The sequence below is a fragment of the Sus scrofa genome, chromosome 8 (assembly GCF_054392235.1).
Source record: "Sus scrofa isolate SSC_HxYL_T2T_F1_AM1 chromosome 8, Sscrofa_HxYL_maternal_Yorkshire_Landrace_v2.0, whole genome shotgun sequence".
Taxonomy (NCBI): domain Eukaryota; kingdom Metazoa; phylum Chordata; class Mammalia; order Artiodactyla; family Suidae; genus Sus; species Sus scrofa.
This window is the reverse complement of record NC_139390.1, coordinates 45,248,613-45,259,985: the sequence shown is the minus strand read 5'-3', so window position 1 is coordinate 45,259,985 and position 11,373 is coordinate 45,248,613.

The following is an 11,373-nucleotide window of genomic DNA, read 5'->3' as shown; positions in this document are numbered from 1 at the left end:
GAGGAAAGTAGACAACTGTTATTGGATTTTTGCATATCCATGGGAGCCTTCATAAGGGAATTAAAGACCTGAGGGACAAGAGCAGGAAGTTTTTACATTTTTTAGACCAGGAAACATGTTTATGAAGGAATGACAAAAGAAAGGGGGTCTGTGGTGGTAACTAGTGAGGAAGTAACTAGAAAGATAAGGGTGAGTGGAATGAGGTTTGTTGGCAGATTCCTTGGGAGATCTGGGCTAAGAGTCTGACTTTGGTCAAAGGAGAATTTATTCCCTGCCTTAGGCAGAAAATGGGGAGCTTTTCTGTATTTACTGCTTCTTAATTACCTTTAGCTTAACATATTTTTTATGCCAAAGAAGGGTATTTTTGGGTGATATATTCTGGAGTTTCCTTCACTATTGACTGCTTGGTCACTTTGGTTGTCCTTTATGTTTATATCTAACTCTGCATTTAACATAAAACACACATAGAACAATATCATTCATTTAACACTTCTTTTTAAAATTCTATCTTTTCTTTAGGAGATAGGTTATATCAGAGGAAAAACCTCCAGGAAAGAAGTCTTTGAATTTTTCTTTATTCAGACAAAAATATACACATTGTAACACAATGTCAACACAAAAAAACACAAAGTCAAAAATGAAAGTTACCAGGGTTCTACTTCCCAGAAATTACCAAACATTAACTTGAGTCACATGCTCCCCCAATCTTCCCTGGTCTACAAAACCAAATTATTTTTAATGCTATAAATGTAGGCAAAACTTTGTTACTTCAGTCGAAAAATGTTAACACATGCATATTTGACAATTTCTATTATGTACTTTTTCTAACCCAGCAAAGACACATTCACCTCTTAAGAGCTGTCAGCAAACCAGCAGCTCTTTTTTTTTTTTTTTTTTTTTTTTTTTTTTTTTTTTTATTTTCCCGCAGCTCTTGATTAACTGGTTAATTTCACTCTACTGAAAATCTCCTGCAAAGATGCTAGTCCCCAAAGAAGCCCTAAGTGGTTTTTTCTTCTTGCCCCGGTCCTTGTACTACAGTGAGGAATAAAAATTATACTCACTTCTCATTCTTGTTTTCAGACTTGCTTTTTCCCTAAAAACGTCACTACTCCTTCTGTTGCTATTATCCACAGAATCTTGCATCTTTTCATGTTTCTCAGTGATTTTATCTACCTGCTTATTGGTAGGTTCTGCTTTGTAGGTTCTTGGAATTTTCAATATGTGGATAGATGATCTTATGAGAAACCTGGCCATTCAGTTCCTCTCCTTCCTCTCTGAGGATCTTGAACTTCACTCGCTCTGAGCCATCATCCCCACTTTCATCACCCACACTTGCAACACCTAGCAGTAGCCATTAGACACAGGTGGCTATTGCACTCTTGGAATGTGGTTGGTCCAAAAAGAGATGTGAGTGGAAAATATACACCAGATTTTGAAGACTGAGCCTTAAAAGAAGAATGGGGAAAAAAAAGTCAACTTAATAATTCTCAACTTGATTATAAGTCTGAATAATATTTTTTTTATTTTTATGGCTGCACCTGTGGCACATAGAAGTTCCTGGGTCAGGGGTCAAATTGAAGCTGCAGCTGCAGCCTAGGTTACAGCCGTGGCAACACCAGATCTGAGTGAGCTACATCTGCAACCTATGCCACACATAGCTTATGTCAATGTTGGATCCTTAACCCACTGATTGAGGCCAGGGAGCCAACCAACATCCTCACAGAGATTATATCAGGTCCTTAACCTGCTGAGCTCAACAGGAACTCCTGAATAATATTTTAAATTATTTTGGTACATAAGACATTATTAAAATTAATTTCTCCTGTTTCTACTGCTTTACACCTATAAGAAAAATTAAAATTACAAGTCTGGCTTGTCCTAGTGCCACACTACTGGATTCACTTTAAAATTATAACTATAAACCTCAAGTGGTCTCTTCGCATTACCAGGAAGTCACATGATACATATGATACATGGCTTGACCACTCATTCTAACAATTTTCACATCTTCTCCTCTTTCTCATACCCCTATTTATGGTATCATTTGATGATTTTAATTACATATGCACTGAGAAATTTGAAACACTTAGGGGAGTATTTCCATTGTGACTCCATTCACCACCTAGTATCTACTCTCATACATTCACTCTGGGTTCCTGCCATTTGCCATAAATGAGCTATTCATATCAAACTCTCCATTTGTCTATTACATCTTGACTCCTCAAGAACTTTGCCCCAACAAGTATGCCCTCTTTCTCCCACATTATTATTATTATTATTACTATCTTTTTAGTGCAGCACCCATGGCATCACATCTCTGTATTTCACTCTTAAATGTCTTATCTATATGTGTACACACAGACCGTCATTTCTGAAAATTATAAGAATTTTTACTCATCCCATTTTGCATGTCAGCACTATTTTTTCTTCCACTTATACTAAAACTTCATGAGAGTTGTTTATCTGCACTGTCTCGACTTCCCTTTTTAAATTCTCTCTTTGGCCACTAGAATTTTTGCCCCACCACTTCTCTAAGATTGCTGCATTGCTAAACTCAGTGGTCAATTTTCAGGCTTCATCATGCTGGAAGAAACAGCAGCATCTGACAAGATGATCGCCCTTCCTCTAGATTAATTTCCTTCATTTGGCATCAAGTATATATCACTCTCCCTGGTTTTTAAAATGGAAGATTCAGGGGTCTGTCCATGGTCATCTTCTGTTCTCTGTAGAGACTCTCTGCCTTAGCAATGCCTCCTAATGGCCTTAAATACAATCCATGTGCCACTGATTCTCAAACATTTGTCTCCAGCCCAGCCAGACCTCCTTTCTGAACTCCAGACTCATGTGTCCACATGCCTGCTCAACAGCTCTACCCGGATGGCCAATAGACATTGCAAACTGAAGAGATCCAGAACTGAGCTAATCTTTCCCTTTCCATAAGATCTACTCTACAGAAAGTCTTCTTTTTCTCATTCAATAGCATTTCCATCCTTCTGGTGTTCAAATAAAAAATCCTAACATCATCCTTGATGCCTATCTCTTTCTCACCACCACATGTGAGCCAGGAGGAAATCATCTTAGCTCTACCTTTAGAAATATATGAAGAATCCAACAACATCATGAAAATTTTTCCATCACCCATTCACCCCCCCCACACACACACACTATTCTTCATACCTTAAGCAAGAGTAAGTGAAAATTTGATCATGTCACTCAACTTTAAACAAACTTGCAAAAATTCTCTATTTTATTAAAATAAAAGACAAGATCCTTACAATGGCCCACAAGTACAGTACTACATTTCCTCCCATCACCCTTCTGGTCTCCTCAGCTCTCTCTCCCTGACTACAGTCCAGCTATGCTGGCTTCTTTACTCCTCCTCAAAAGCACATAGCTTTCACCCGGGACCTTAGCTCTAGCTATGCTGAGTGTCTGCAATATTCTTCTATTCTTGAGAAATTCCTTTACTGTCTTTAGGACCCTGCCAAAATTTCACATTCCCAAGTACATCCACACTTTTTACCAAGTCCAAACTTAACCTGCTCACCACTTGACAGGACAATGAATCAAGAGAGGAGGTGTTGGGATAAGTGACAACAATTTTTTTTAGGAAGCCAGCAGACTGAGAAGATGGTGGATTCATGTCCCCAAAACCCATCTTGCCTTAGTTAGAATTCAGGCTTTTGTAATGCTAACAGGGGAGGGAATAAAGTCAAACATTTCCTGATTCCTGTCAGCCTCTGAAGGGGATGTGTTAATTTCTTCTTTCCTGTAGCCATTCACAGGTTGGCCTGGTCAACAAAGGTATTTTAGCTTAATGCTTACTATCTGGGAGGCAGAATTCCCAGAGATTGACCATTATGTATACCTTAAGCTTATAAACAACATTTCTATAGTGATTAACTTGGTAAAAGCTATAGAACACAAAGGTTAACATAAAAGAAACAAATTCAGTATGGAGTCAGATTAGTTCTTCCCTGTTACACACTGACTACTTCATTTGTCACCATAATCCACACCATCTCCTCAGACCAAGGACTCTTGATCTCTCCTGCTATGTTTTACTTAGTTTTCTACCATAGCACATTCTCTGACTCATTTGGTAACTTACTGATTAGGTTTACTGTCTTCTCCTGCTAAACTAGCAGCTCCACAAAATTAGGCATCTTTGTTTGGCTCATTGCTGTATCCTAGACAGCTGCAAGCAGCATCTGAATCACAAAATCCCTGGAAATTTAATGGTAAACCCAAGTACAGTGCAAAAGTATTTCTCATTGCTTTTGACTTACTGAAAACATGACAAGGATTTTGACCTTATGAAATGTTTCATGAAACATTTCTCACTGTCTTCTACAGCTAACCTGGCATTCATCTGGATTGTCCCATTTGTTTGCCATAGAGCTGTGAAAGAATTTTATTTTGCCTATAAACTCAGTATTCATTTTTGAAAACTAGGCTTTCTCATATTTTCTTTATTGCCAAGGAACTTCACAATGTTTTACAAATTCCCAGTTAAAATCCATCTGATTTCTCTTTGGTGTGTGTCCTAGTTTCCTAGGACTGCTCTAAACATTTACCACAAATGCAGGGGCTTAAAACAACAGAAACGTACTGTCTCACAGTTTTCCCAAAGTCCTAAATCAAGGTGCTGCCAGGACCATCCTCCCACAAAAGGCTCCAGGGAAGAATTCTTCTTACCTCTTCCAGCTTCTGAGGGCCCCTGGACATCCTTGGCTAAATGCAGCCTAATGTCAATCACTGCCTCCTCTATGCCTGGCCTCCTCTCTCTATGTCTCTCTATCCAAAATTCAAGATGATTTTATCTTGAGATCCTTAACATATCACATCTAAAAAGACTCTATTTCCAAATACAGTCACACTGAGGCTGGACATGCCAAATTTGAGTTTGTTTTCTTTCTTTTTTATTACAGTATAGTTGATTTACAGTGCTGTGCCAATTTCTGCTGTACAGCATAGTGACCCAGTCATATATATATATATATATACATATATATATATATATACACACACATTCTCTTTCTCATCCTATCTTCTATCATATTCTATCACTAAGCACACAACTTATAACACTTCATTAAAATATTTCCCAAAGTTATGAAATTGATGACAACCTCAATATTTTTGTTCTAAGTGGTTGGAAGGCATATAAATTTCTCCCAAATATTCTATTGAACAAAGAGATAAGAGAGCAGAGTTGAGAAAAGAGACAGGAATATAAAACTGTCAGTAGAATATTTGGATAATTTGACCCTATCTGGGTAACCTTGACTCCTATGTCATGTACTATATGGACACAAAATTTTGCAATCTCCTGGGCCAGCAAGTTAAACATTAGTGGAGTCCTTCACCCTATATTGACCAATAACAGGAGTATTTCCAATACTGTGAGGAAAGCCACAGACGTGTTTAAACAGAGACTGTTTCCCTGATGACATGTTGCTGCTGAGTGACAAACAGAAACCTCCCACAGATGGGACCAATAGCAGGCTATGGCAGAAAACTGGAATGAGAAACACATTAGCAGTTCCCCGAAACCTTTCATTTTCAGAAAGTTGTACACACCAGCTGGGAATGGGCTTTTTGAGTATATAGATAATTAGGATATACCCTAGCTACATTTAACATGTTTGTTAATGATGGTGTTACAGATATGTAACATTTTCCTGTGTATATTACTCCTGTGTGTATTTCAAAACCATTCCTTCTTATATTTAAAGATCTAAAGATGAGCATTTCATTCAATCAGTGCATGAAAACACAAATCAAAAAATCCCATTGGGATGTCAATTTCAACATCTTATTAAATAACAAGAAAGAGAATAAAGAAATAGAGTGTATGTGTTTCATTTCAATTTTGCGTTGACTAGGAAGTTCTGTTTCTAGTATATCTGCTAGGGAAAGATAGAATAAATATAACAAAGGGAATTGAGTTATTTAAAAGTTAGCCTGTCTCTCTGTTGTTTTACCATGTTTTTTATAACCACTCAAATAATTGAGAAAGAAAAATGATCATGAACCCCTCCTCTTCTACATCTAAGTATTTTGTTGCTTTAAATTCATTTAGCTGAGTAGGAAGCATCACAGGTCTGTGTTTTCAAATTAACAATATTTTTCTTCATATATATATATATATATATATATATAGTCTTTTTGCCTTTTCTTGGGCTGCTCTTGTGGCATATGGAGATTCCCAGGCTAGGGGTTGAATCGGAGCTGTAGCCACCGGCCTACGCCAGAGCCACAGCAACACGGGATCCGAGCCGCGTCTGCAACCTACACCACAGCTCACGGCATCGCCAGATCCTTAACCCACTGCACAAGGCCAGGGATCGAACCTGCAACCTCATGGTTCCTAGTCAGATTCGTTAACCACTGAGCCACGAGGGGAACTCCTAAAACATATTTTTGAGTTACTAACTCTTAATAAATAATTATGGACAATTAGACAGTAGTGAACACAGTAAACTTAGGTCAATTAGTTCTTCCAGAAATTGTGTCAATTTAAATAATTTTTAAAACGCTAACCACAGGAATAGATTTTAATATATAAAATAATAAAGTAATTCATTAAATTAAAAAATAAGGGAAATCAGAAGTCAAAACTCTCCTTTACAGAACACTGTCAACAATAATGTAGAAAGAATGGAAGAAAGAGAATTATTTTGTAACATCATAGCAGTAATTTATTCAGATAAGATTATTGATTTTTGCTAAATTCACTGGGTGAAAGTTTGGGAACAGGATAATCTAATCTCAAAATAATGCTTCCACAGATTACTTATTAATTACAAAGGGAAAAGTTACATTTACAAAGAAGAAATCTGACTGACACCATCTTAACCAAGCGATCAAGCTTATTCCTCTCACCAATAACAGGAGAAACTAAGATCACATGCTTCTTGATATGATGCTCTGTGAAGGACCCACATACCTGTGTGCGTCTCCGATAACCTTAAGTACTTGACCTGAACCTTATTGTGAAGACGAAACTGTACAGCTCCAAACTGAAAAGCATTCTGTAAAATATCTGACATGGACTGTTCAAAAATGAGAAGACCAAAAAAAAAAAAAAAGAAAAGAAAAAAAAATCAGTGAATGGCTATGAAACCATTCTGGATTAAAAGTGCATAAACAGAAATGCAATCCTTGACTCTTGATGGGATTTTGGATTGGGAAATACAGAGTGTGATTTGGAAAGAATTTGGAAATGGTCAGTATGGAATGTATACTAATAATAGTGCTGTATCAAAGTTAAGTTTCCTGAGTGTGATTTTATATCATTTTTACACAAGAGGATGTCCTTTTTTTTAAGCAACAACAGGATGGTTCATTTAGAGATGAAGACAAAGCAAATGTGGGAAAATGTTAAAATTTAATGAATTACGTAAAGAGTATTCATTGCACAATTTTTGCAACCTTACTGTAAGTTTATACTTTTCAAAATGAAAGTTTGAAAAAATTACAATAATTTTCTTATATCATGATAATGTGCACATAATGAAAAAAATACAAAGCTAGGACAAACTTTTTATTCATTCAATAAATACTTATTGACCCTCTCCTGTTTACCAGATACTTTTCTTCCCAGTTGGATAGATCAGCCATAACAACAGCAGGCAAATAGCCCTGCCTTTGTGGAATTTACGTTTTTTCTCCTGTCTGAGCTTCTTTCACTGTTAAATGGGTGAGGTTGTGGGGGGTGGGGGTGGCAATAAGGGTTGGACTTGGTGATAACATAAAGTCCCTTTGTACACTAAATGCTTTCATTTTAGATCTGTGAATTTATTGGCTTTGAATATACATGATACAGTGACTTCCTTAGTGCTTTATAAAAATGAATATATTGAAATGATTACAAAAATACTAACCCACAATGCTTACACATAGGGCATAACAGAAAATAGCAGTTTCCACTTTTTGTATTAATACAAACCCAAAGCAGGACAGCATTAAATTATTTATTAAAAACATGTAGGTTGTGAGTTTGCTTTGTTTTTTCTTTCCAATATTATTTAGAAAAATATCTATTCTCAATAAAAGAAATACTCTTTACATTGTCTTCTTTGGAAGACCCTATAGTCTATCAAATCTGTCTAAATCTAAAAAAGAAACTGCATCACTATTAATGATTATGCATTGCCCAAGTTAGAAAATAAAATATGAAGTTTTCATTCAAAACTAAATTTAGAAGTAGTGCTAAAGATGACTTTTTATATCTTTAGCTATATGCCAATCCAATTGGATCAAAATTTTTATTAGAAACACATAAGGTTTTTTAAAAAATAGAAAAAAAAAATGTGTCTGTATAACTGGTGCTGGGCCAGAATATATTTCTCTAGACATTGCATAAAATTCTTAACATTGCTTATGCTCTGGATTCAAATAAAATATCAGAGAAAATGTTTTTCCCCATCTACTCTATTGCATGTCTTGCTTTTATCAGTAGTAATTAGTGGTTTTCTGCTTTTGATGCTACCTGTGCAATGGTGGTAGATAGCAATAATTTAGAACCCTCTAGAGTCTGATTGGATTTGGTTTTGTCACTTAATTCCACACCTTTCTGTTTGTGAGCTCATTAAGGGTTAGGAATGGAAGAAATCTGACAATGGAATGCTATGCAAATCAAGGGCTATGGGCACAGGGAAGAAGGAAAGTGGGAGCTTCTGTATTGTTAGTGAGCTACTTAGAGAGTTAAGTTAATAACACAGAAGAGAGTAGCAGTAACTGTGACAAGTCTGTGCATGAGGGTTGGAAAAATAATTTTCCAGTATAGCAGGGCGACGAGAAAGAAGAGTATACTGAGATAAAAGAACCTGCTAGCACAGCGGGACAACTTCCTGATAATCATGAAGAGCCGAACCCAGTGCATGGTCGTGTTTCTTTTTATAACCCGGGAGAGGAGAGAGGGGAGAGGTCTTGAAATACACCTGCTGACCTGCTGATTGGTTGGGGGGAAAGCCGTCTTATGGTACACTTGCTGGTTGGTTGGAGGCATATAAGGTCCTTATAGGGGCAGGGTGAGAAGCAGGTCGCATACCTTTCTTAGTAGGAGGTAGGAAGGAGTATGCCAAGTTGCTAAAGACCGAGGAGGGGGCATGATCATTGGGGTGATGATAACTGCTGTGGTAAGTCTTGTCTTGACCAGAGTCTTTGAGTTCTATCTCCTTAAGGGGACTTAAAATCCCACAAATGATGCTTGGATTTGATTTCAAACAGGGACAATAAAGGCAACTAGGAGGGGATGTCCTCACTAGACAAAGATAGAGCTAAAATTTGCTAATAGAGAGAGATGAGAGTGAAATGTTATCAAAACTGCCAAGGAAGGAGAAAAGGAAAAAAATGTTGGAAAGTTCACTCTAAAGTAGAAGAGACAGGAGGTTTCAGAGCAGTGCAAGCAAAAGTAACTACAATCATCACTTTAAATGTCACGGGAAGGAATAAGTGTGAGCAAAAAAAAAAAAATAAGCTGTTTTTAAAAATTCTATACTTTATCAAGTAAAGTATAGGAAAGACAGGAGCACTCTTTCCTTTCTGTTTCTCTCTCTTTTTTCTTTTTACGCTAAGACACTATAAGGAAGTAACCAAAGGTTGTGAGCAAGAAGGAAGAGAAAGTGAAAACATGAAATAAACTTCAAGAAAATTTCTAGTTATTAAAAAAATATAAAATTTATAGTTATGCTTGAGCATTGGCTAATTATGATGCCGATAAAATATGGCTTTGGAGGCGCTTTCTCTCTTGATTTTTCCTTCTAGCACTTTCCCTCCATGGCACCCATCTCCCCCCATCTTTATTAATTGGTCCCCTACCTGGCCTGCTCTTTCCATCCTAGCCCCACCTCCCACTAGTCTGTTTCCAGACTTAAAGCAGCTAATGATTCAGCCTCTAGACATTCAAATAGTGAATAACTGACAGCACACTAATAGTAACCTCTAGAAATGCTGTGTAAAGATGCTTAGAAGAAAAAACGAAGTGGGACTCACAAGGGGAGGAAGGGTGAACAGGTGAATCAGCTGATACCTCTCTTGGGAGAACCTGGATTTTAAGACTATAATGGAAGTTATCATTAACCCCAAAGAAGAAATCTTATATTTTTTTTATTTTTTAATTTTAATTTTTTGTCTTTTTAGGGCCACACCCATATGGCATATGGAAGTTCCCAGGCTAGGGGTAAAATCAAAGCTGCAGCTGCTGGCCTACCTCACAGCCACAGCAATGCAGGATCCAACACATCTGCAACCTAGACCACAGCTCAGGGCAACACTGGATCCTTAACCTACTGAGTGAGACTAGAGATAGAACCCACATCCTCGTGGATGCTAGCTGTATTCATGAACTACAGTGGGAACTCCCAAAGGAGAAATCTTTAAGGGAGAAAGTCATACATCATTAAGATTGACCCTTTTCTTGAAATCTTTATTTTTTATTATTAGAATTTCATTGATTGACAGTGTTGTGTTAATTTCTGCTGTACAGCATAGTGACCCAGGCATATATTCTTTACTTCATACTATCCCCTATCCCGGTCTATCCCAAGAGATTGGATATAGTTCTCTGAGCTGCACAGTAGGACCTCACTGTTTATCCATTCTAAGTGTAATAATGAAATATTTAGTTTGGTAATTAGGGACATCTGCCCAGGACTTTCATTGCAATTTCTTGCAATTTCTTAGTTTGCTTCGTATAGGACTAGTTTCAACTTAGAGTACTGAGTTTCCAAGAAAATACGTGTAACATATGGCTAGTGGTTATAGTGATAGTTCGCGGTTATAGGCTAATGTTACCATGGCAACTCTAAAAGGCTCTAAGATAACATATAATTACTCATTTCTGTCAAGAGATGACGCCACTTATACACAACAATGTATTATCCAGTTTATTATTTAATATAATCAATTCTAATAATTTCTCAAAATTGTGCATATGAACAAGTAATTGACCTTTGTGCTTTATTGAATTTGCATGCTTTTAGCAATCATTTCTTCTCAAAGAGATATTTTCTGGTGTTTATTTTGTCATTTTCATTTGATTACTATTTCTATTTAAGAGAGCTTCCTCAGTTATTTAGGAAGAAACTTCATTAAGGAACAGACATTTTTATCCCCCAAATTTTATTCCAATTGCATTTTGATTCAAAATGGTATAAAAAGAGAAGTGGAAATAAAAACCAAGGAGACTTTCTCTCTGATAATCCACCTGAGTGTCAATTAGCTGGGTCTGCATTCTTCTAAAACCACAAATATTTATAGAGATTGTCCCTTTAATTCTGAGAAAATGGTTTCCTTAATTATGTTTTTTTGCTTTCAGTTTATGATAGCTTCTCATCAGTCCCTAAATGCCCATAGCTAGTTCTG